Raw genomic sequence first — 26,940 nt, 5'->3', positions numbered from 1 at the left:
TGGGTTTTTTAGGATTTTATTAATTTTGCATAATTCTTTTTAAAGGTAATTAGATTTCTCCATAGATATTGTTTGCATTTATAATGCTGTATGCCGCCTTAAGTTGTTCTAAGAAGGGCAGCGTAGAAGTCTAAATAAATAAACAAACAAACAAATGTGAAAAACAGTCATGAAGTCACTTTTTTCAATGCTTGCTGTAACTTTCAAACTTTTGTAAGGCAAGGAGTACCTGTAATCTGGTTTACATTATTAGCAAGAATAAGCCGAGATTCTCCCACATCTCAGTGGGACAGGTGTGTAACTAGCAACTAAACAGGACTACTGAAATGAAGAGTGTGTGAGCAAAGTCTGAACAGAGGACCAGTTGAGTCTAGCTTGTCAAGAAGCTGGCAGTTTAAGAAGCAAGCGCTTCTTAATATTTATTTTCTCAGGATTCTGGGAAATGAAGGCCTTTAATCATTGACTTTTTTTGGGGGGGGGGGAGAGAAGATGGCCATGTTATGAGCAAACAATGATTCAAAATGAGCACCTCTTAGACAAAGTGTAAATATACACCATCAGACGATTATGGTTGCTTGCCTTAGCCTACAAAACCATTCTAAAAAAAAGGACTTTTAAAAAAAAACAACACACAAACTTTTAAGCTCTGTGTACTAATAGCAAGAAAATAGGAAATGACTAGGAACGGACCATTCCGGAGTGACCCTTGATCCTTGTTTGCAACACACACCTATGGTTGTGCAATCTCTTTTCGCCTGTCTGTCCTGTCGGTTCCCAGAAAAACCACCAGCTAGACGGTTAACAATAGCATGCTGCCTCTCACAAGCAAAAGGGCTGTTGCAATCTTTTTTTGTGGGGTGGGAGCGAGGAGAGGTGGGGGGGTGGAAAGGGAGGCAAAGATAGATGGATGCCTATGTCTGTGAATTTCTACTAAGGTCTTTCTAGTACGAGCCACCACCCCGTCCCAATTTGCTCATGTGATCTTGAAGATTGGTTGGTTTATTATTTATTATCATCATAATTATTACTATTTATTAGATTTGTATGCTGCCCCTCTCCGTAGACTCGGATTGATAATGATAATAATAATAATAGATGAAATACAGCATAGTAATCCATTTGCTGTGTTGTATTGTTGAAATAATAATAATAATAATAATAGATGAAATTCAGCATAGTGATCTCATTTGCTGTGTTGTATTGTTGAAATAATAATAATAATAATAATAATAATAATAGATGAAATTCAGCAGTGATCTTGTTTGCTGTTATATTGTTGAAATAATAATGATGATGATGAAATACAAAATCTAGTATAGTGATTTCATTTGCTGTGTTGTATTGTTGAAATGATGATGATAATAATAATAATAATAATAATAATAAATAAATAATATTAATTGGGAGCATATGCACCAAAGACAAATTCCTTGTGTGTCCAATCGCACTTGGCCAATAAAGAATTCTATTCTATTCTTATTACGAATTGAATGCCCGGAATGAGAAAGGAGGTGGGGGGAATCCCAGCCTAAATAAATCCAGTCTTATCCCCCCCCCCCGTGATTCTCCTCGCCTCAGCCCGCTTTTTAAATCTCCGCCCCCCCCCCCCCCCCCGCTACTCAAGGCATAACCCCCTCTCACACACACACACACACTCTTCTCCCCTGGCTTCTCTCCCTAACCCCGAAGCGGATCGCTGGAGGGCAGAAAAGCTTTTCTGTGAGCCGACCGCCGTTGCATGGACTTGCTCGGCCTTCTCCTCCTCCTCCCTCGCTAGAGCCACCGCCGCCATATCTGCGGGGCAACCCAAACTTGTTACACACTGGCACCAACTCCTCCCTCCCTCTCTCGGTGCGGCCGGGCTCCTGCTTTTATTTCCCATCAATTGACGCGCGGGCGGGGGCGCGGCCCAGGCCCAGCTTCAACGGTTGCCGGGAGGGCACGTTCTTCACAAAAAGCCGCGACTAAACCAAGTTGGGAGGGCGGCGTTAGCAGGTAAAAGCTCCCTTCCGACGCCTCCCGTGCGCGCCGCTGACCGCAGTCTCCTTCTTCCCAGACTTGCTGCAGCGGAGCGCGGGGGCGGGAAAGGAGGAGGAGAAAAGAGGCGGCGAGGACCAGCAGCACCAGCTCTCCAGGCTTTTGCAAACCCCCGTTCAGCCGCCGGAGAGGAGCTTCTTGTGAGAGCTGCGAGGCTTTTTCTTTTTAATTTTTAAACCCAGGTTCGTATTTGCACAACGCTGGAACTCGGGGGAAGGGGGGGGAGAAATCGTGGAAGGGGTGATTGGTGGTGAGGAGAGACGGTGTTTTTGAGCCAAGACCGGGTCGGCGTAGGCAATTTGAAACCAGCCGGTGTAGGAGTAAATCGGTGTTGCGGTCGGTTGTAGCTACATGAGACAGGCGGGGTGTCTGCATTGGAACTGTATCCCCCCCGCCAGGAGTGGAATAAACACTATATAGTCTTGTCTTGGGAGGGGAGTGGAGGGGGAAAGAGGGACAAATGCGAGAAGGCATTTGTGGCCGGTTTTACACAGTCTTTGTAGTATGGGAGTGGGTTTGTTTTGTTCGTTTTCTTCTCGCCCCCCGATCTAGTTTGCAGGGAGTGGCGGGCGAGTATAAAGGAAATGTGGAGTTGCAGTGGCTTGGCCGCCCTAGTTTTCTACTACGGGGAGAAAGGGGTTCGTAAGACCGGTGGATATTTTGAAACGCATCCCTTACCTTCCGCAGGCGGCTCGCCTTACAACGAATAGCAAAAACGTTGCCACTGCTTAATGGATTAGGTTTGGAGGAAGAGGGGGGAAAATACCACACACCCTAGAATGTGGTGCTGCATTCGAGCGTTGGGGCAGAATTCCCACTCGGGAGGGCGCTTTAATTGCTTTGGGGATCTGCATGTTGTATTCGTTTTATATCACTCTTTTTTTCCCACAGGGTGGTTGACGCCCCCTCTCTCTTTTTGCTTTTGCCCAGAAATGTCGGATGACGTGACCTTTGGCTTTCTTTCTTTCTCAGCAATCACTGTTCATAAAATTCACCTGCCTCCTATAATCTCCAACCACCCCCACCCCCTTTTAATAGTCCGAATCCCCTTTGTGTTTAAGGTTCAATGGTAGAGGTGGATTTCCACTGTTGCTCTGTCATGATTTACTGAGGGCCGCTTAACCTTAGTTGTTGCTGACCATTTCAAAGACCTTTTCTGCTGTCCCAGTGACACTTTCATAAAGCTGAAAAGAAAAGGGCCTTTTGTAAAGAAACATAGAAACATAGAAGACTGACAGCAGAAAAAGACCTCATGATCCATCTAGTCTGCCCTTATACAATTTTTTGTATTTTATCTGGATGGAGATAATATTGGGTGGGGTGTGTGTGTGTGAGACATACATAGGGAGGAAACAAGGTGAAATTCTGTTATGTTAGCTTTACATTTAAGTTGGAGTTATAGTTGATGTGTTACCTTAAAATTTCTTACACTGTTATTTGTTACAGTTCAGTTTAAGGGCTCAAGACAAAATACTACTTCTATAAAGAGGGGGGTGGAGAACATTTGGTCCCCCAGATGTTTTCCGAACTAGAAGCCCCAAGCAGTTGTGGCTGGCATGACCAATGTGAAGGATGCTGAAAGGCGCAGGTCAGCAATTTCTGGAGCACTCAATTTCCCGCTGCTGTGCTGAGAGTGGTAGCCTCGGACTTCACGAGATTTATTGGCTTGCTTAAGGGTAGTAATAATTACACATTTTGACTAGTCTTTGGATAGATTGGTTTTTCAAAGAGTTGCCAAGCTAGTCTTTTAAAATGCTGTTTGACTAAAGAGAGTAAAAAGGAGAACCTTCCTTGACCTGAGACCTTGGCACATTTCGTCTAGTGGGAGTAGGTATTATTTGGAGTTGTAATAATATCCTCAGGAAGCTGGGATGGATAAAGCCAAGAGCGCCTTCTCAGCCTGTGTTTCTTCAGGTCATGAATAGAATGTTTTGGAATTTGCTCTTTCAAACAGAGGAGGGGATGTGGAGTGGGGTTGAGCTGCACCTGTTGTGCACATGAGTTTGTCCTCCAGGCAGCTCTTGCTTTATTGGCCCCAAAATCCCCACAAAAAACCCTTGTAATGCATGAGCCTGTTTCTACCCACTCTTTGTAGCCTGAAAGAACTTTATTAATCTTCATGCTGAACTGCATTGTACCAGAATGTTATTTTTTTTTCTTAGCATCCATTCAAGTTATGTTTAATTTGGCTGTTTTAAAAAAATGTGATCATTTGGTGTGGTTGGATTTTGAATCAATTCTCTGCAGTGATCCTGACATTAACGCATGGAAGACATGACATCGGTTCTAAATGTACTTTATTCACTGATTTTTATACATTAGCTTGTGTGTCCTATCTCCGGGTGAGCTTCCATGGCTGTGGCTGTCCCTGAACTTCAGTCTCCATAACTCTTAGTCATATTGAGTTCCGATGGACTCCAAAGTGGATATAAAAGCTTTGCTTATAACTGTCCCCTATGTGGGTGTGATCTTACGTTGCTGTGTAACCCCCATATGGAGGTTTTGCATCTCAGCAAGAAGTACGTATAACTTTTATACCACAAGGAGTGAATATTGCCCAGGATTAAAAGGCTTTGTCAAGTGGGTGGTGCTGTAGTGTAAATAATCTTGTGGTGTTGTACAAGAGATCTTTTCAGCATTATGCACAAAATTTCGTCTTAAGTGTGTGCATTGGTCAGAAAACGAGTTTCTTAAAAAAATACCATCATATTTTTGAATGGTTGCTTAGCTAAGTGAGGTAGCTGCCAACCAAAGAGTAGCTGGTAGTTGTAAGGATGACACCAAGAATTACTATGTTCATGTCTTAGTTTCCCCTCCGTTAAAATATGAACACATCGCTGCCTATTCATTAGAAACCAGTGGTTCTCAACCTGGGGGTCGAGACCCCTTTGGGGGTTGAATGACCATTTCACAGGGGTTGCCTAAGACCAGGGAAAAGACAAATTTCCCATAGTGTTAGGAACTAAAGCTTCTATTCTGGCACCTTGGAACATATTTTTACAATCCGACCAATCCAGCGCTTACAGTGGGGGTGTCTCTCTGACTTTCCTGCCAATCAGCTTAAAGCCCTGTTGGGAGAATTTGCGCTAGACTTATGGTTGGGGTTCATCACAACATGAGGAACTATATTAAGGGATTGCAGCATTAGAAAGGTTGAGAACCACTGCATGGTATGCTATGAGGAATTATGATGGTGCAAAAATTTATTACATGACGGATAAGTCATACATGCAGTTAGTGTAACACACTGTGAAAGGGGCTACAAATGGAGCAAATATGATATTTAAGGTTGAATCAAAGTGCATAAGATATAAAAGGGATTCCTTGCTTTGAATGGCCTTAAGCCTACAAACCCCCACCCCATCTGTTTAAATGAAATAATAAATAGTTTAGTGGCCTTCAACATTTCCAAATGTAACAGTAATGTCTTATCCTAATTAGTCTCATAATGGTCTCCAGGTTTTGTCTTTTTTGCTTTCTCTTCTCTCTTGCACAAGTTTGAGAAACATCTGCATGAGATTTGGGAAATCTTCGAGATATTGAGTAGGGGGCTACATGTACATGTTTGCATAAATTCATGTCCAGTAGAAATTTTAAAAAGACAAGGAAAATGTTTCTGATATATATTTCTTTTATTAAAAAGAAAGTCTAAACAAAATTTTTGTGGTTCCCCTCTCATATCATTGAGGAGAGGGTCTAACTTGCTAGACAATTGTATTAAAATAGGAACACAGACATTACTAGATCTGAAAGTTTTATTTTAGCACTTGGATCTGGCAAAATAGATAGGAAGAGCTTTGTGCAACCCCTACTATTAACTGAATTCATTCATTTTTGAATGAGATGTTTTTTTCTTCTCAGTGATGTCCCTTGCTGCTTATGGAACAATGAACTAGTTTATAGACAAGGCTAGTAGATTTCAGTCTATTGGTTGCAGACAAATGTAGATTTATTTATTTTTAATCTCGCCTTCATTATTTTTATAAATAACTCCAGCCAGCAAACATCGCTATAATGATCCTTCCTCTTATTTTCCCCACAACACCTTGAGGCTGACAGAGTGTCTGGACCAAGTCACCAAGTTGGCTTTCATGTCTAAAATGGGATATGAACTTACAAGTCTTCTGGTTTTTAGCCTGCTGCCTTAGCCACTAGATCAAATTGACCAATGTATGAAATAGCCTCTCCCACCCTGCATTCTTCAGTATACAGTAATACCTCATCTTACGAACTTAATTGGTCCTGGAAGGAGGTTCGTAAGGTGAAACGTTCGTAAGACGAAACAATGTTTCCCATAGGAAACAATGTAAAAGCGATTAATGCGTGCAAGGGGAAAAAAAAATCACAAAATGGCGCTCCTCTGGGTGCTGCCCCCGGCTGTCACCTTTTAAAACAGCCGGGGGGGCTTCTCGGCGTTCACCCGAACCCGAATTTTTGCCGAACTTTTCGGGTTCCGGAGGCCGCCGAGAAGCACCTGACTGTTTCAGAAGGTTACAGCTGGGTGGCGGCGCCCGGCGGAGCGCCGTTTTTGCAATTGGCGGCGGCGTTTTCGGCCGATCTGGAGGCTGAAACGGAGGTGGGGAATCCCAATAGGGAATTCCATGGGCGGAGCTTTGATGTCACGAAGACGTCCTTCCTGGAGGCCACGTTTCGGCCGAGAAGCCCCCAGGCTGTTTCAGAAGGTGACAGGTGGGCGCTGGCACTTCTCGGAGGCCTCCTGAACCCGAACCCAAAAGTTCGGGTTCGGGAGAACGCCGAGAAGCCCCCCGGCTGTTTTAAAAGGTGACAGCAGGGCGGCGGTGCCCAGTGGAGCGCCATTTTGCAATCTGCAGTGGGTTTGTAAGTCGAAAAAAGTTCGTAAAAAGAGGCAAAAAATTTCCGAACCCCAGGTTTGTATCTCGAAATGTTCGTATCACAAGGGATTCATATCACGAGGTACCACTGTATATTCCTCTGTAATATCTATCTTCTCCATCTGGTAGAAAGTGTAGTTTGGGAAGAACATTCCTTTTTTTTCAAAGATGTTTTCTTGAGCTTTCACACAAATTAAGTTATATTGTCTTGGCTTCAGTTCCTTTCTTTAACTACATAAAACATACCAGAAATTATTTTTTAGATTAAAACATAAAATGGCTTGGGAACTCCAAGCCTGGAAGGCAGGTGACTTCCAGGATGTTCAATGAAATAATTTGCTCATAGCAGTTTGCTTACTCATGATATTTACTGGAGGATCTAGGTCAATTCAGTACTTCAGATCACCCCACCAGTCTTCAGCTACACAGTACATGCTGGACATACAGTCTTAAAATGTCCTGAGGGCACCTGGTTGAGTAAGACTTCCATACTGTCTTGACTCCTGTTGTTCTATAAAGCAACTCAGCCTGACAGAATATCTGTGTAGATCTTTCTGGTTATTTAATTCAGTTACTGGAGTTCTACAGTACAGTGATCCCTCGATTTTCACGGGTTCAAACTTCGTGAAACGGCTATACCACGGTTTTTAAAAAAATATTAATTAAAAAATACTCCGCGGGTTTTTTTCTATACCACGGTTTTTCCCACCCGATGACATCATATGTCATCACCAAGAGTCACTTCTCTCTCTCTTTCTCTTTCTTTCCTGTCATTCTCTGCTTCAATCATTTTCTCATTTCTCTTTTTTTCTCCCTTTTTCTATAATTTTTCTCTCTTTCTCTACCTTCCACTCTCCCCCCTCTTGCTCTCTCTCTCTTTCTCCCTCTCTCTCTCCCTCTCTGAGGCCGGCAAAGATTGCTTTGAATGTCGGCTGCCCCCACCCCCCCCAGCGCCTCTGGCCCCCTCGCCGCTACCGCCCGCCCGCCCGATCCACCCCTCTCACCGGCTTTCTTGGGACACGGGTCCTCCTGCAGCAGCACTGGCAGCTACGGCTTCTCATCCTCTTCATTCGGCCGGTAGCCGCTCTGAGCGCTTTGAGAACACCTGCCCCACCTCTCCTGCAGCCCCCTCGCTGATAGCTGGGACGAAAGCGCTCTCAGCTAAGGGACTGTGAGGGGGGCAGGGCGGGCATTCTCAAAGCGCTCAGAGCGGCTACCGGCCGAATGAAGAGGATGAGAAGCCGTAGCCGCCAGCGCTGCTGCAGGAGGACCCATGTCCCAAGAAAGCCGGTGAGAGGGGTGGATCGGGCAGGCGGTAGCGGCGAGGAGGCCGGAGGCGCTGGGGGGGTGGGGGCAGCCGACATTCAAAGCAATCTTTGCCGGCCTCTGCACTTTCGTCGCTCCCCGCCCTAATTTCAAGCCCGGCTCCTTGAAAAAGGGTGCGTGGGGGTAGTTTTTGGCTGTCCATAGCCAAAAATGGTGTTTTTACTTCCGCACCGCTATTTTGCGGAAATTCGACTTTCGCGGGTGGTCTTGGAACGTAACCCCCACGAAAATCGAGGGAACGCTGTACATCTTTCTCATTGTTTTCATACTTCAGTTTCCCAGTTTGTTTCCATACCTTTTTGTATCAGGGTTCCCCCCTTTAACAAGTTGAAAGATCCAATACATAATTGCAAATTATATCGAATAATACTGAATTTTAGTGGAACAAAATTTATCATAAGCTGCTCTTACAAAGACAAAGTATATTATCTCTTAAATTATTATCTTGAGTTTTAGTTAAGATATCCTAAATTGGTCATGTGGGAATATTTTATTTACATTTTCATCACATTTCATCTCCATCAGTTTTTTAATACTACGTTTTTACTTATTGTTTTTAGTTTTAATAATGTGATGTGAGACATCCATAGACTTTCGAGTAGAACAGAGTAAAAAATGGCACAACACATACATAGTGCAGAATAATTATGCTGGAGTAAAGCTGTGCTCTTACTAAGAAGATAATTTTCTTATTTGATTAAAATTCTGCCTCTGCTCTAAACTTTTTCTCTGCTACTACCTTGTTTTTCCAATCACTCAGTGTGGGAGCTTAATCATGTGAGCATGGCTAACATACAATTAACTTTGATGCTAGAGTGCCTTCAGATATTTTTCTAGATAAGAATAACTTTCCACAGTAAAAGGAAGCACAAACATTATACTATATCCAACTACATTTAACAAGTGAAAGTTTATTTTTGATTAGATTTAGAATCCAGCAATTAGTTGAATTCTAAAAGGGACCATTCGTCAATTATTTAATCAGAAAGAATGTCTCATGCCCTGATAATACTTTGTGAAAAACAAAAGATGTTGCAAGTGTACCAAAATTTCTGTCATTGTTTTCCCAGAACATTGTATTCCACTTTATCAGTTCTCTGTGCATTTGAGAAATAAACTTTGACACAGCAGTTTAAGAGAGAGACTTCCACCCACCATCATGTTTAAAATAGTACTGTATTTATAGGTAAATAATAAAACATTAAATCACGTTATCTAATTTTGCTGAGAAGAACCATGTATAAACGCAGTAAGTACAACATTCCCTTTTTAAGTATGGTCCCATTTCTAAAGTGTTATGTTTAACCTCTGTCTTCATTGTGTATCTTAGTTGAGTATATGCATTTTGCACAATTTATCTGTTACACCTCAGTAATAACTTATAACTTACAAAATACTCAGATTTTAAAAGTTGAATGGTTAAAAGATTTTTATATGCAACTTTATTCCCAACTAATATTACTTAGCTAGTAAATTAAAAATAAGAGATGTCATTAAATCCAGCAACACATGAACATTTAAACCACTGCTAAGCAATGAGTCATATGACGCAGGGGTAGGCTAGCATGATTGGCTCAGGAATTATGGGAGGTGAAGTCCACAAGTCATAGAAGAGCCAACTTTGCCTACCCCAGATATAGTGTGACTGATAATTTAGTGACAGCAATCCTTGCAGTCTTGTTGTCACTGAATCCCACAGTCCTTAGGCAAGGCAGCTTCCTGATGGTTTCTCACCTCCAAGCCAGTGGGGAAACTTTCAGGAAGTTGCAGCCCCAAACGGCTCATTGACAGGCTGGCAGGCAGGTAAGTTGGTAGTCCCAGGTGAGGGAGGTGAGGGTACACTGAAGGATAGATGTTACTGTTGAAGCTTGAGTGTAGAAGGGCTGGGAGAGTGTGAACAGGTGCTGGGACTTACCCTAGTGACTTGCAACATTTCCTGATGGCTTGCTCATTAATTATTTGGGGAAATAGTAGGGAAAGTCACAAGTAAGTTCTTGTAACTATCATAAGTGCAAACTGGCAAACTCCCAAATCACAAATGCAGCTTCATTTGTGTGAGTGGTGGGCGCAGGTGTCTGATGCTTGTGCAAATTCTTGCTTAAGCAACTTGAGAACGTTGTCATTTTTCTGGAATTAAAAGAAAAGTGTTTCATCCCTTTTTACGTAAGTAACATTTAAAAAAAAAAACCTCTAACACTGTTCTGAGGTAATCTGGAAGGATGACATGGTAGATAATCTTGAGAGATCCAAGAGGCATGTTCTCCCAGTATCCAGATCTTGGCAGAGATCATCTGTATACCAGAATTTGAAACTACAGTGGTACCTCGTCTTATGAACCCCTCGTCATATGAACTTTTCGAGATATGAACCCGGGGTTTAAGATTTTTTTGCCTCTTCTTCTGAACTATTCTCACCTTACGAACCCGCCGCCACCGCTGGGATGCCCCACCTCCGGACTTCCGTTGCCAGCCGAAGCGCCCGTTTTCGCGCTGGTGGGATTACCCTGAGGCTCCCCTCACTGGGAAACCCCACCTCCGGATTTTGCGATGCTGCAGGGAATCCCAGCAGGAGAATCCCACCAGCGCGAAAACGGTTGCTTCGGTTGGTAACGGAAATCCGGAGGTGGGGTTTCCCAGCGAGGGAAGCCTCAGCGAAATCACAGCATCGCAAATGCTGCAATTTTGCTGAGGCTTCTAGAGAGCCTCCGGGAGGATCGGAGAGGGTGTTTTTACCCTCCAGAGAAGCCTTTGGAGCCTGGGGAGGGCAAAACATGAGCCTAATGGGCCCACCAGAAATTTGGAAACAGGCCATTTCCTGCCTCCAGAGGGCCTCTGGGGGCAGAGGAAACTGTTTTAGCCCTCCTCAGACATTGAATTATGGGTGTGGGCACTCAAGCATGTGCGATAGCGTGCACCCATGCTCTTTCAGCACCCGAGGAAAAAGTTTGCCATCATTGGCATAGATTGCCCTGATCGTCCCCCTTCCTAAGTACAGTATTTATATACCCTCCTTGCCCCATAGTATTTATACTTTTAGTTTTTAAATTGCCAGGGTTTTATCTTCTTGCTCTTCTGTTTTGTCCTGAGTTTATATTGTAAAATAAATAATTGGCAATGTGTAAATATGGTATTTGCACCTCGCACCTAGAGTTTACTCTACTATTATTTAGTGAATGCAGCTCAATCTTGTAGACCTGTTAATACAGTATATGACTTGTTAATAATAGACCCTTAATTTTGCTTGGTTACAGCATGAAACATTTCTAAGAAATTATTCCCTCGAACATAGTTGAATTTATTTGTGGGTAAATATGCTTGGATGTATACTCAAAAGCATTGAGTATCAAGAACTGTGGTGATGCAGTGGTTAGAATGCAGTATTGCAGGACGACTGCCAGCAGTTCAAGTCTCACCTGGGTAATATGAGGACCCAGATTGTTGGAGGCAACGTGCTGACTCCAGAAACTGTTTAGAGAGTGTTGTAAAGCACGCTGAAGCAATATATCTTTAAGTGCTATTGTGATTTTGTTAAAGACTGATAAAGAGGTATAGTTTCTGCATTTTGCATTATGTTTACCGGTTTAATAAAACTGGCACACAGCTATTTTCTAAGGCAAGGTTTTCACACCTTTGAGACCCCAGAATGTTTTCATTAAAAAAAAAAAAGTAGCCTTAACCCCTCTGATCAATAGATTTTGGAGATCTTGAATGTCAGCTGTCAACACTTTCTGTTGTACCCAGTGGTGAGCTCCAAATTTTTAAACAACTGATTCTCTACCCCAGAGTTTCCCAACCTTGGCAACTTGAAGATATCTGGACTTCAACTCCCATGTCTGCATTCGCTGGCTGGGGAATTCTGGGAGTTAAAGTCCAGATATCTTCAAGTTGCCAAGGTTGGGAAACACTGCTCTACCCTAATGACTGGCTGGGTGTGGCTGGGTGGGTCATGTGACTGATTGGGCATGGCCAACTCTAGTCACTTGTGTGGGCGGGTACCTTTATGGGACAGACCGGATTGAGGAGGGAATCCAGGCGTCTTGGGTGGGGGAGCAGGAGGGCAGGAAGATCCAACCTGTTTGTATGTGCGCACACGTGTGTGTGTGTGTGTGTGAGAGAGAGAGAGAGAGAGAAAGGGAGAGAGACAAACTGTTACAAGCTAAACTGGGAATGCTGGATGTGAGAGGAAAAGTAGCTGGATCCAAACGTTTCCAGATCTTCTTATCCCAGAAGCAGCAACCTTGTGCTCTTTCGTCTCTGCTAGCCTCCTTCTTTGCACGGGATCACCCAGCAGTGTAGATGGAGAGGGAGAAGGGGGCAGTGGCGGCCACTAGCATTGAGGGGAGACTACCACACAGAAAGGGGAGCACATAAAAACATCTTTCACCTGGCCAATTTTGGGAGGCTTTTTTTGGACTATTAGGTCATTTTTGAGGCCGATTTTGGCCCTGAAAAATGGCCTGAAAAATAGGTGGGAATGGAGCCAGCTGATGGTTCAATTTGCCGGGTTTTGGGTGAACCGGTCCAGTCAGGCAGCAGCCCTCCAAAGGTTGGGGGAAAAAATCTATGGGCTTCTCTGGACTAGTGTCCATGTGGAAGTGGAACTTCCCCACCCTCACCTCACTTGTTGCCTTGTAAAGATTTTAATATTTGTGCCAGGGACTAAAGAGTAAAAAAATCTCAAACATACTCATCATTTCCTCTTGCCTCAACACTGCTTTTCAGTGGTGTCCACAGCAATTGTTCCGAGAGGCTAAAGGGGAAAAAATTGCTCTCTCTACAAAAGGCTAAAAAGAAGAGTGTTTTTTTCCATCTTCTATGGAACTAATTCTAGGGGGCCTAGCACAAAAAATGAAAATTCTAGGACCTTATCTAATGGTATGGAAAGCCGTAAAGACCTGGATTTTCCGATAGGCCTGGGGGGAAGGGAATACTAGTGAGGTCGGCCCATGAATGTATGGATGGCTGCAATTATTTTACACTGAAATGTTTTTATATTGATCCATGTTTATTTTTGTTGTGAGCTACCCTGAGTCCCTAAGGAGTTGGGTGGCACAGAAATATTATTAAACAATTAATTAAATAAATAAATATGTATGCTTGCTATAATTAAATGCATCTAGTTCAGTGGAGAAAAGTGGGCAAAATCCAATCCAGATTTGGTTTGAGGAAAATGTAAAGTTGAAATCTTCTCACTCTTTTATATTTTATCACTTTTGCTTGTTTTATCCAATAATATTAAGTAACATAATAAACTATGTTTCTAAAGTGCATACAGGAGAGATACAGCAATGTTATATTATTTAGAAATTATTTTACTTGGGTGTGGAACAAATGAGTGTTTTAATTTTACTAATTACATAAGCCACATAGGTGATAGATATATTTTGAAAAGCTATTGGAGCTTTATTTCTTGAGGAAATTCTGAAAATATTTTATTGTGTCTGGTGAGTATATGAGCTTATGTGAGAGAGTTATGGGTAGTCCTCATTTAGTAACTGCAGTTGGGAATTGCAGCTTTGTCAATAAATTAGTTAATTGTGAAGTGAAATATCACACAACTGTACTTGACTTACAGTTTGACTGTCAGTTTGTTTGACATGCATCAGTTTGACTGGCATCATGAAGGAAATAACTGTAATTTGGGAATTCCTGCTGGCTTGTGCCCTGCGACATTGCTTGTCAGAAACTGGGTGTGAAGGATGCAAAAAGTAATCATGTGACTGTGGACAACTGTCCTGCCATAAATGTACTCTGGTGGCCATGTGCTGTACTGCAGGCCACTGAAGCTGACTGTAGATCTGTAGGTCAGCAGTTCAAATCTCATCACCAGCTCAAGGCTGACTCAGCCTTCCATTCTTACGAGGTGGGTAAAATGAGGACCCGGATTGTGGGGGCAATATGCTGACTCTGTTAAAAAGTGCTATTGCTAACATGTTTGTAAGCCGCCCTGAGTCTAAGGAGAAGGGCGGCATAAAAATTGAAAGAAAGAAAGAAAGAAAGAAAGAAAGAAAGAAAGAAAGAATAATCACATAACCAATGGCAAACTAACAGCTGCATTTCTCAGGCCAGTTTTAAGTCTCCTTTTTTAGCAACATCATAACTTTGAAAGGTCATTTGAGTGGTCACTAAGCAAGGACTATCTGGAACAGTCCTTGCTTATTCCAATACTTGTTCCAATTAGTATTGGAATAATGCACATGAATGTGCTAGGAATCGAAAGATCTCTGACTGACTTCTGCTTCTACCCTTTCATATCAAGGTGCCTGCAATATATCCTGAACTAGTTCTGACTAACTTTGAATTTTTAGGAATATTTAATATTTGTACAAAAGGATGCAAAAGAAGGGATGGAATGAAACACGAATAACAAAAATTACAATATTTTTATTTATTTTAAATAATTAAATTGCATGGTTAAATTATCCTGTGGTGAGTTGTCCAGCGGCAAATTGGCTGTGGTGTGTTGGCCATGGTGAGTTGACTGTAGCAAGTTGTCCCATTCCAGCTTGTAATAATGGTGGTTGAAATTTTATTTATCAGAGTTATATCAGTGTTTCCCAACCATGGCAACTTGAAGATATCTGGACTTCAACTCCCAGAATTCCCCAGCCAGCGTTTGCTGGCTGGGGAATTCTGGGAGTTGAAGTCCAGATATCTTCAAGTTGCCATGGTTGGGAAACACTGAGTTATATAATAATACTAAGGCAGTAATAGCATCTTAATATATAATAAGGACCCTTTCATCTGCTTTTTAAATCCTCTTTCCCTTTTTCTTGGTGCTATTCACCTGCAGCTGATCTGGTTTCATGGGTGTGATGGGGTGTGATGTCTGCCATTACCAAATCCATATCTCAATTGATGTCAATTATTTGAGACTTAGGAGAGGTAATTCTGTGATAAGATTAGAGCAAGCTGTTGGGAACAAAAGGATGATCAGATACTGTAGAAGCTACAATAATCTTCTTTCCTTTGAAGGTGCTGATTTCAACCCTTTTTATAACAACTAAAAAGTACTTGTTGCAGTTTTCCCTTCCAAGTCCAGGTCCCTTTCATGTAGCAATGATGGTTTGATTGAAAATAGGGAATGCCAAATCGGTTAAAAAAGATATTTGAATCCCGAGAAAGTAAAAAGCTTCAGAACGAAAATCAAAACAATTCCCCTTTAATTAGATTATGCTTAATTTGAAGTAGAGAAGGATTTTGACAATTTTAATGAATTATTATTATGGTTAGTCGGCAGTCAAACAGATGATTAGACTGCATTTTGCATTTGTATCTTATTGAGTTCTTCCTAAAGACCTGGGATAGTCAGATATTGTTTGATTATATCAGCAAATAAAGGTCTATTATAAAGCCAGGATGTAAGCGCTTACAAGTAAAGCTACCTTTCCCAATTGACTGAAGGTGATTTTGTTATTATTGACACCACCTTTGAGTTTTATTCATGTTTATTTTTTCTGCTATTTTTCTACTTCTATTTTCTATTTGAATTCTAAAATCCTGAGCACTTTAGCTTCTTTTGCTATCACTTTGTCTATTTTGTGGGTCCACCCCTCCTTGGTCTTTCTTGTAGGGAGATGGTATTTCTTGCAGATGTTGTTCCAACACATCGTGTTGCCGTTGTCTGCAGTTAGCCTGTGCGATCTTGCAGCAGCTAACTAGGTGGTCCACTGTTCCTTCAGCTTATTATTATCATCATCTATTAAAGTTCTTTTTAAATCGCCTAATGACTCTTACCTGCCTCAGAGGATGACATCCTGTTTCTCTTTTACTGGTTTTGTTTTTTATTTTCCTATTTAGTGTTCTTGCTGCAAGGAGGGAAATATGCATGGCGTGTGCTTTTGGACGGGAGTGATTTGCATGATAGAATGCTTGATATATGCAGGTGGAGGCCCATTCATTCTTGTAAATGTGATACCTTATTTTCCAGGCAATTAATTTTAATTAGCAGTTATTAAAATGATTATTCAGTTAGTATAATTTTTCGTCCTTGCCCTGTCTTCTAGCAGTATGTGTATGTACTGTATATAAATATAGATGCCATACACATTACCACACACAAGCATCTGTAAATTTATTTATTTATTTTGTTTGTTTGTTTGTTTGTTTATTTACTTACTTACTTACTTACTTACTTACTTACTTACTTACTTATTGGATTTGAATGCCGCCCCCTCTCCGTAGACTCGGGGCGGCTAACAACAGTAATAAAAAACATCATATAAATCCAATACTAAAACAACTAAAAATTGTAAAGGCCTAGGGGGAAAGAATATCTCAGTTCCCCCATGCCTGACGGCAGAGGTGGGTTTTAAGGAGCTTAGGAAAGGCAAGGAGGGTGGGGGCAATTCTAATCTCCGGGGGGAGTTGGTTCCAGAGGGCCGGGGCCACCACAGAGAAGGCTTTTCCCCTGGGCCCCGCCAAATGACATTGTTTTGTTGACGGGACCCGGAGAAGGTCCACTCTGTGGGACCTAACCGGTTGCTGGGATTCATGCGGCAGAAGGCGGTCTCGTAGATACCCTGGTCCGGTGCCATGAAGGGCTTTATAGGTAATGACCAACACTTTGAATGGTGCCTGGAAACTGATCGGCAACCAATGCAGACTGCGGAGTGTTGGTGTTACATGGGCACATGTACATATTAATTGAGTGGAGAGCAGAAGGGAGTCTTGGATTCATTTCAACTAGAAATGGCAACTTGAGGAGAAAGCTGACCATTGCACATGACTTCCATCTGTGTTCATATGTTGTTTCTGAGGTCTTACATTCAGGATCGAACATTGCTTCATCAATGCAAATGTGTTACCTAGAGCAGTGTTTTTCAACGAGTGTGCCATGGCACACTAGTGTGCCGCGAGACATGGTCAGGTGTGCCGCGAAGCTCAGAGAGAAAGAAAGCAGGAGAGAGAGAAAGCAAGAGAGAGAGAGAAAGAAAGCAAGAAAGAGAAAGAGCGAGAGAGAGAGAAAGAGAACAAGAGAGAGAGAAAGAAAGCAAGAGAGAGAAAACAAGAGAAAGAAAGCAAGAGAGAGAGAGAGAAAGAAAGAGAGAAAGAAAGCAAGAGAGAGAGAAAGAGGGAGAGAAGGGGAGAGAGAAAGACATAGAGGGAGGTAGTGAGGGAGAGAGAAAGAGAGCAAAAAAGAGAGGAAGGAAGGAAGAGAAAGAAAGAGGGATGGAGAGAGAGATAAAGAAAGAGGAAGGAGGAGAAAGAGGGAGGGAGAAAGAAATAGAGTGAAGGGGAGGAATGTGCCCCAGGGTTTCGTAAATGTAAAAAATGTGCCGCGGCTCAAAAAAGGTTGAAAATCACTGACCTAGAGGGTGTGGGTGTGGGTGGGCGGGTGGGGTTACCAGGATTTTGTAAAAAAATAGCAAATAAATCCTTTGAAGAGAAGCTGACACATCCCTAAATCTTTGATAGAAAATACAGCATGGGGGCAAAAAGAACTGAAAACTTCAAAAATAGTTCTGGATAAGAAATTATCTAGAAGAGTTTGAGTTTCAGTTTGCATTGGAAAATATTCTGACATTAATTTCTCACACACACTCAAGCACCTGAAAATATTCATTTACATTTCAAATTGCCAAATTTGTCCAATGCAGAATTAACAGTTCATTTCCATTTCTTATTATCAATGAATGAGCATGTATAATTGGGGTGGGGTATGTGTGTTTATTTTTTGGAGAAAGGAATTACTGGATTTTTTTTCTGGAACACCTCCCCTCCCCATATTGAATAACTCTTCCATTGAATTTTTTTAACTCCACAGTATAAAATTGAAGTAGGGAGAGGCCTTATCCAATTTGTTCCATAATGCAGCAATTCAGGAATGACAGCAGGTGTCTAGAGATTACCCATTTTTCATGTACTGAATCTGCACATAGAATTTATGTTTTAGCTACATGGGACTGCTTTTCTCACCAAAAGTCCATTTTGATGTTTGAAGTAATGAAGCATGCTATATCATCCTCTAGGCCTTTTCCAATATCTTTTTAAACCATGGGCTGATATTTCAAGTCATACTGGTAGAAAGCCTATTCAGTTTGAAATAAGAATACAGTTACAGAGCTTTAGTGTTATTTGGCAAGTATATTTAATGCTTTGGTACCATGTCAGACTATTTTTAAAAAGCTTTAAAAGTAAGTGGGCTATGGGAGAGCACCTGGTGTAGATGTGTGCAATCAAATCTCCTCTTGGATTGACAGCAACGCAGTTATTTTGGGGAAGGTTTTCTGATAGCTGTTACTCTGCCATTTCCTGTGGGGCTGAAAATGACAGGTGAGGACAGGAGTTAATGGGTTTCGGTGTCCTCTGATGGAAATATTATATTTCTTTCTGTCAGAAAGAACATGGGCATGAGTAGCTTCAGCAATTTGCTAGATTATGTTCAAGCATGCTAAAGTTTGTGCACATTTATTTCCAGGGCAGATAATGTGTTTTGAAATCACTTCCACAGAAACTTTGGATTGGGACACAGTTGTGCCACAAAAACTGGGATATTTCGCATACGGCAATGTGGGTTATTGACATACAATAGTGATTAAAATCTTTCTGGTGCTCAGGTTCTCCCGCAGCTCTCTCTGTCTCAGCAAAAAGAGTGATGTATGGGCCTTCTGGAATTGTAAGAAATACCCCAAGCTTCTGTTCCAAGTGTTTGTAAATATTACAAAGACTAAGGCAGATGAAACATTTGGCAACTTAAATATCGTAATACTTTTTCAGGATTTATTTGCTATGTATCAGTGATGGTGAACCTTGTTTATTTATTTATTCAATTTTTATGCCGCCCTTCTCCTTAGACTCCGGGCGGCTTACAACATGTTAGCAATAGCACTTTTTTAACAGAGCCAGCATATTGCCCCCACAATCCGGGTCCTCATTTTACCCACCTCGGAAGGATGGAAGGCTGAGTCAACCTTGAGCCGGTGATGAGATTTGAACCGCTGTCCTTCAGATCTACAAGTCAGCTTCAGTGGCCTGCAATACAGCACTATTCTTGCTGCGCCACCCCGCCTTTTTTGGTTCGCATGCCAAAAGGTGGGGGAGCACGGGAAGTGTGCCCATTATTCCATGCGCCCCAATGCATGTGCGTGTGACACCCACATTCCTGGCATGCGATGGCATGCCCATTTTTTGCTCTTCTAGGCTTCAGAGCCTTTCTAGGAGCGGGGGGGGGGGGGGAGGGATGTAAGGGCTTGGGGAAAGCAAAAAATCGGGTCTTCCCCACTCCCTCCGGAGGCTGGAAACAGCCTGTTTCTTGACTCCGTGGGCCCACAAGGCCTGAAAATCAGCTGGCTGGTGCATGCACGCATGCTGGACCTAATCTCACATACCATAGGTTCGCCATTATGGTTATATATTGTAAAAAATGAAAGTTCTTCTAAATCATAGCGCTGAAAAGGACCTGAGAAATCTTCTACTCCAACCCCTTCCTCACAGCAAGAAGCCTTCCCAGTCAAATTGTTGTCCAGTCTATTCTTGAAAACCTCCAGTGATTTAGATATTTTTAGTTGCAGAACCTCACTATCACTAGCTAATATAACCTGGGAAGATTTACATACTGGCCATGAAATCAAGAACTGAAGACTGGTGGTGATTACTGAGATGTAATTTGCTAAATAATTCCTAATTGGCTCAGTTCTCAGTTTTGTCAATATTTCTCATATTTCTCAATAATACTGGCTGGAGAATTCTGGGAGTTGAAGTCCACAGTCTTAATTGTTAGGACTGAAGCATTGTTCTAAACCATGAACTATACAAATTTATAGTACGATTTAGGAAGTACCATTGACTGCGATTAATTTGCTGCAGAAATTCAAAGAGAAATTTTAAAAAATTATAACAATTTCTAATTAGCAAATACAGACACTTTTTAAAGTAATAGCTATAGTCTGGATTTAGCAAGTTTACATACTGTATAACACCTTCATAATTATAGAATGAGACATAGGAGACTGCCTTTGAAACTGCAAGGTCAAATGTTGGGAAAAAATATTTTAGGTGGTGAGAATTTTGTGACATTTATTGACCTCAAAGCTTACTTGGATGTGTCATAAAATAAGACATGTTGTGTTAAGTACTCGTTTGAGGCGTTTTGTTATGCTTACTTTATGTCAAAAACGTTTTACAGGATTTGTGGGGAAGAGCTAGCTTTCAAGTAGCAGCTTTCTATTCTTTTAAACATTAATTTTTATTTCCATCACTTTTCATGGTTTTGCCTACTTTCTTTTCTGGCAAGCTGATGCAGTTTGCAGCAGAATGCTGATTGTATCAGTGCTTGCTGAAAAATATAAGAATATGAGATCAATCATTAATACAAATCTTTATTTTGTACAAAATAGTTTTGTTGAATATAATATGGGTCTGGTAGATCGGAGTCAGTAAATGATTCAGGTGTCCATAAGGTGCTTTTTCAAGAGACAATTGGATTTTCTTGTTTTTCTTTGAAGATGTTTTGCTTCTTATCCAAAAAGCTTCAGCTGAAGAAGCTTCTTGGATGAGAAGCAAAATGTCTTCAAAGAAAAATAAGAAAGTCCAGTTGCCTCTTGAAAAAGCACCTTTGGGACAACTATGACCTGGATGGTTGAGAATCACTATAGACCAGTGATGGCGAACCTTTTTTCCCTTGGGTGCCAAAAGTACATCCACATACACTATCACGCCTGCACGAGTGCTCACACCCATAATTCAATGCCTGGAGAGGGTGAAAATTAAGAGATTAAGATTATTATTAATAATGACCAATAATAATAATAATAATAATAATAATAATAATAATTTATTAGATTTGTATGCCGCCCCTCTCCGAAGACTCGGGGCAGCTCACAACAACAACAACACAATACGGTGGGGGAAGAGATAGTTATTCCTCCCATCCCTGGCGACATAGATAGGTCTTCAACATCTTGTGGAAGGCGGGAAGGGTAGGGGCAATTCGAATCTCTGGGGGGAGTTGATTGCAGAGGGACGGGGCTGCCACAGAGAAGGCTCTTCCCTGGGTCCCGCCAAATGGCATTGTTTAGTTGACAGGACCCAGCGAAGGCCAACTCTGTGGGACCTGATTGGCTGCTGGGATTTGTGCAGAAGAAGGCGGTCCTGGAGGTATTCTGGTCCGATGAAAATTGCTTCCCCTGCCCCTCTGGAGGCCAGAAACAATCCATTTCTCAACTGGTAGGCCTATTTTTTACCTTCCCCAGGCTCCAGAGACTTCTTTGGAGCCTGGGGAGGGCAAAAACACCCTCCCCCCATCCGCCCAGAGGCCCTCTGGAAGCTGAAAATGCCCTCCCAGAGCCTCTGTGCTATTCGAAAATCAGCTGGCCAGTGCGCACATATGTGCTAGAGCTGAGTTAGGGCACCGGCTCGCGTGCTGGCAGATATGGCTCTGCATGTCAACTGCGGCACTCGGGCCATAGGTTCGCCATCACTGCCATAGACAAATGATTCAGGTATTTCATTAGGAACTTCATGTGTAAGTTCATATGTATTTTTACATCACTTTATCAAGACAAATATGTCACATTAAGGATCCAGTGGGGTTTACAAAGACTTCTAATTGCCCCCCCCTTTGTCTTGCCTGTTCTCTCCCCCCCCATAATGCTATACACAAATCACAGACTTGTCTGCTGTTGATTTATATGTTCCATATTATGATTTGCTGCTTTGTGCTTAATGTATTGAATAACATCGCTGCCCTGTCTTGTTGTGGTGTGAACTCACAACTGTCCAGTTTCATGCTCAGAATATTTTGAGATTGGTCAGAATATAATTGAAGTACTACTGTTAATTTGTAATAACCTATCATGAAATTGAAGCAATTGTTCTAGGCTCAAAACTTGTACATCTCTATGTTTTAAACCTCCCAAATCCTATTTCAGTGATGGCTTTACTGTTTTGAGAGAAAGGGGAAACTAGCTGTGTTAGATCTATATTTTCTGATTTAAGGTTTTAAAGGTTTTTGTATTAAGGTTTATTTGTGTGTATTAGCATGTTGAAGGAAACAAAGAAAACTTCACTTTTTATGATCCTCTAGTCCCTAAAATGGGTGTCAAACTGGATTTCTTTCAGGACGGGATCAACATTGTAGTTCTGCTCTATGGGCCAGCTGAAAGGGGGAGGGGAGACGGGATAGATGCCTCCTGCACTTTGCTGGCCAAAATGTGCCGTTCAGGGGCCATGTACGGCTCCCGTGTGCCCCATTTTGGGCCTGGACCGACTCCTGCAGCACTTTTCTGACCAAATCAGCAAGGTTTTGACTGCCAGAGGCACCGCGGGCCTGTCCTTTTCTATATCCAGGCAAGCCCCATGGACCAGCATCTCACATGCCATGGGCCTTGGGTTTGATACCCCTGCCCTAAAACATTTAAATTAATGTTGATTTTTTTCAATGCAAATGAATTATCATTTTTATTACTTTAAATTCCTAAAGGAGCCTGGGTGATAGATAGACAGTTCCAACTTTTCCTTCTAACTACTTCATTAGTTAGACTAGGTTAAAAATCTATATCAGTTCCAAAATTGCCTATTGAATTAGAGCTGAAACTTTATCTTCCTGTGCTCCTCTCTCAAGTACCCATGTTAATAATCTGCGTCAAGCAGAGATGAGTGATGTCTCCTTCATCACCTTGCATTGGCTTGGAAGGGAAACCTCCTTAATTGCAAAAATATGAGATGGTCACAAGTTCAATCCCTGAGATTTCCTGTCAGAAAGATCTACATCAAGAAAGCTTGATGGACAGAAATTAAGGCATCTCTGAAATAGTGTCATAAGCAGTCAGAATTTATGGGTTTGTTATCATATACATATTTCTTAGTTCTATATTTCATTTCTTACTTTATTTGTGTTTGAAAGCAAACTCATTTCTAAAGCAGGATGACAGCTTTTTTTGTTTGTTTGCCAAATGAATGATTAAGTGCTTTTGGTCACTTGCCCAATTTTGATGTATTTTCCTTGATTGAAACTTGCTGTAATTTATACAAAATTCGTATGAATTCATCTTAACTTTTGGAGTAAAATGAATGCTTTTTATTTTAATAATCACTGTTCTGATAGTGTTTGTATTTTCTTGTCCCTTTTCTTCATTCTGTTCTGATCCATAATATCAGTCAAGTGCTAACTACTCAAGGAGTACTTAGAATTAAGTAGAATGTTTTATTGTATCAAGTCATTATCACAAATTTATTTTATTTATTTCATTTACATTTAAGAACCACTCATGTCCTTCCCATAGGGATTCTGGGCCTAGTACAATATATAGTACATGCATGTTGGAGCTGAGCTAGGGCAAAGGCTCGCGTGCCAGCAGATATGGCTCTGTGTGCCACCTGTGGCACCTGTGCCATAGGTTTGCCATCACTGACCTAATTATTAATTGCTCAAACACTTCCGACATCATTTCACCAATATTGACTATCCTAATTGCTTTGTTGAATTCTTATACTTTCATATCTGTGTCATCGGTGACAGCATCAAGTCACTTCTTCTAATGTTTTAAACTCTCAATTTAAGAGCTAAGGGGGAAAATGTCAGTTTTGATAAAAATGATTGATAGAATGGATGCATAAACAATGCATTACAGTACAAGTATTTTTCATTTAACACAACTACCTTATTCAGCAGCCATTTCAGTTATGATAGTGATGACAAAGTAAGTTTATGACTTTGAATTTATGACCTTTGCAGGTTAAGTTACCAACCATTTCGCTTAATCACTGAATTGCTGGTCCCAATTGTGGTCACTAAACAGGACTAAATGTTATGGCAAAATGTTATGGCACAAAACAAGCCATAATGGGATTATGTAAGAAAACAGGAAGGATTCATGTGCTTCCATTAATTTATATTTTGTGGAAAGTTTCATGATAATGACTGAAAAGGAATCTCTCATCTGATAATATGAAATCTTGTTTATAAAGAAGACTTGATTGCCTAATATTTGACAAAATTTGCCCTACTGCTTTCAAATAATTCTACTGAAAGGTTGACACAAGAGTTTAAGACTTGGAATTGTTTTTCCATAAAGCTGTGCAACCTTACTAATGTAATTAATCCATTGATTTGGTTTAATTTGATTTCTATAGCTGTCCATCTTAACAAGTAACACCGCATTATAAAATGTAAAAACAAAAGTAGTAGTAGTAGTAGTAGTAATAATAATAATTTATTAGATTTGTATGCCGCCCCTCTCCATAGACTCGGAGTAAGACAAATACAGTGGTACCTCGTGATATGAACCCCTCGAGATACGAACATCTTGAGATACAAACCCGGGGTTCGGAAATGTTTTGCCTCTTGTTACGAACTTTTTCCGGCTTACGAACCCACCGCAGATCGCAAAATGGTGCTCCACTGGGCGCTGCCGTCCAGCTGTCACCTATTAAAACAGACAGGGGGCTTCTCGGCGTTCGGGAGGCTGCTGAGAAACGCCGCTGCCCGGCTGTCACCTTCTGAAACAGCCGGGGGGGGGAGGGGGGGCTTCTCGGCGTTCTCCCAAATGTTGAACCCGGAAGTTCGGGTTCGGGTTCCGGAGGCCGCTGAGAAGCGCCCGGATGTTTCAGAAGGTTACAGCCGGGTGGCGGCGCCCACAGGAGCGCCGTTTTTGTGATCGGCAGCGGCGTTTTCAGCCAATCTCGAGGCTGAAACGGAGGTGGGGAATCCCAATAGGGAATTCCATGGGCGGAGCTTTGACCACACGAAGATGTCCTTCCTGGTCGGCCGAAACGTGGCCTCCATGGTGTGAGAATCATATGCTGCACTGGTACATTTTTTTCTCTTTAAAATAGTGCTGGGAATATGATAATCAACATTTATTCAATTTCTAGATGGAGAGTGAAATATTTTGGAACCAGTATGTTAACCGAAGAGAGAAAAAATGCTTCTAATTGCTCTTTTTCTGGCAAGGGATTAGAGACTGACACAGAGTACTTCCAGTGGGAATTTTACAGAATTCATTTGGAGCCAGAGAGATAATTATGATATATAGTTTAAGAGAGGAGACAGTGAGGCCCAATTACATTTTTGTTTCCATTCTTACACAAATGAACAAAAAGTGAGCTGCTTAATGGGTAATTCCCTGTGCAAGATTTAGATAACAATCCAACATATGCTTATTATGTATATTAAATTTAAAGAGACTTAATAGACTTCTTACTTAATAGGCTTGAGCTCAGCCATTTATGTCAGTGATTTCAGTGATAGATCTTTAGAAGAAATGTCATTAGAATTCAGTGATGCCTTTTAGAATCATCAATGTACTTTGGATTATTAGCCAAATTCAATAACACACAAGGATTGCTTTGTTAATGTTAACATTAATGTAATATAAAATGCGATAGTGTGATCTCTTCCCATCATAATTTAAACAGAGTTGCCAAGGCTGGTACCGTCACAAATGACTGTTTGACCTTTCTCTTCAATATTGGATTTGTTTTCCTTTAAAGAAAGTAGTATTGATCTCAAATGCTGTTGGGACTGCGAGGGATTTAAAATTTAAAATAGTCTTTAGAATCTTGTCATTCTCAGGAGTTTTCTTAGGATCTTTCCACTCGATAGCAAATCTCATTTCCCGGGACTCAAGTAAGCCTTTATCTTCAAACGGTCCAAACAAAAGCACGAAACTTTACAGTTTCTTGCTGTACAAGATGAAGGAAGGAAGGAAGGAAGGAAGGAAGGAAGGAAGGAAGGAAGGAAGGAAGGAAGGAAGGTATTTGAGTAGAAAGATTACAAGGAACCAGGCTAAGTATCAATTCAATTCAATTCAGTTTATTAGATTTGTATGCCGCCCCTCTCCGAAGACTGATTAATGGACCATTTCTGGCCTCTGGAGGTTCGGGGGGGGGGCATTTTCACCCTCTCCAGACTCCTAGAGTAATGTTTTTGTTATGCAAATAAAGGTTGTTATTAAATTGTATTAGGTTCATAGTTGTCCCAATGTGAATTCTTTTCAAACATTTGATTTGCGTTCATGAATTAAATATTTTTGTGTATCAGAAACAGTTTTTTAAAAATGAAATTATAATTAAGTTACCAAGAAATGCATTTCATTTAACATAGAGGGTGGGGGGGGAGAGAGAGAGAGAGAGAGGATATTATGGTCTAGAGCAGTGTTTCCCAACCTTGGCAACTTGAAGATATTTGGACTTCAACTCCCAGAATTCCCCAGCCAGCATTCACTGGCTGGGGAATTCTGGGTGTTGAAGTCCAGATATCTTCAAGTTGCCAAGGTTGGGAAACACTGGTCTAGGGAAGTGATGAGGAACCTTTTCAGCACTGAGTGTCGAAAAGGGAGTGTGCATGCTTTGCGTGCTTGTGCTGGTCTGGGCTGCAACATGGAAGAGGAACTGCCCAGGACACATGTGCCACCCCTGAAATGAACTTCCAGTTTCCAGCACATATATGTGTGGTAGCCAGCTAGTCTTCCAGTTACTGGCACGCATAGGTGCCAGAAATACAGAAGAGGCCATGCTGAGTGTGCCAGGCAAAATGGCTCCGTGTACCACTTTCAGCACGCATGCTATAGGTTCGCCATCATGGATTTAGGGTTTATATAGCAAAAACATTACTCTAGGAGTCTGGAGAGGGTGAAAATACCCCCCCTCCAGAACCTCCAGAGGCCAGAAATGGTCCACTAATCAGGTTGTGTTAAATTATATGATACTTTAGTAGCCTAATTTATGCATTGTACAGACCCATTCAATGGGACATAATGGCTTTGCTACGGGTAATACAGTGC

The 26,940-nt window shown here is 41.6% G+C and overlaps 1 protein-coding gene across 1 annotated transcript in view; it reads left to right on the top strand.

Annotated features, from left to right (window-relative positions):
* Positions 1–1,894: 1,894 nt before the first annotated feature.
* The window catches only part of SEMA4D (semaphorin 4D), a 145,885-nt gene continuing 120,839 nt past the window's right edge, over positions 1,895–26,940 (top strand). The window contains exon 1 of the mRNA XM_070742821.1: positions 1,895–2,219. The gene's annotated coding sequence lies outside the window, so the exon portion shown is untranslated. The remainder of the gene's footprint in view (positions 2,220–26,940) is intronic.

The sequence above is a fragment of the Erythrolamprus reginae genome, chromosome 2, assembly GCF_031021105.1.
Source record: "Erythrolamprus reginae isolate rEryReg1 chromosome 2, rEryReg1.hap1, whole genome shotgun sequence".
NCBI lineage: Eukaryota > Metazoa > Chordata > Lepidosauria > Squamata > Dipsadidae > Erythrolamprus > Erythrolamprus reginae.
Note: the sequence above shows the minus strand (reverse complement) of the source record. Positions and strands in the feature narration are given on the sequence as shown.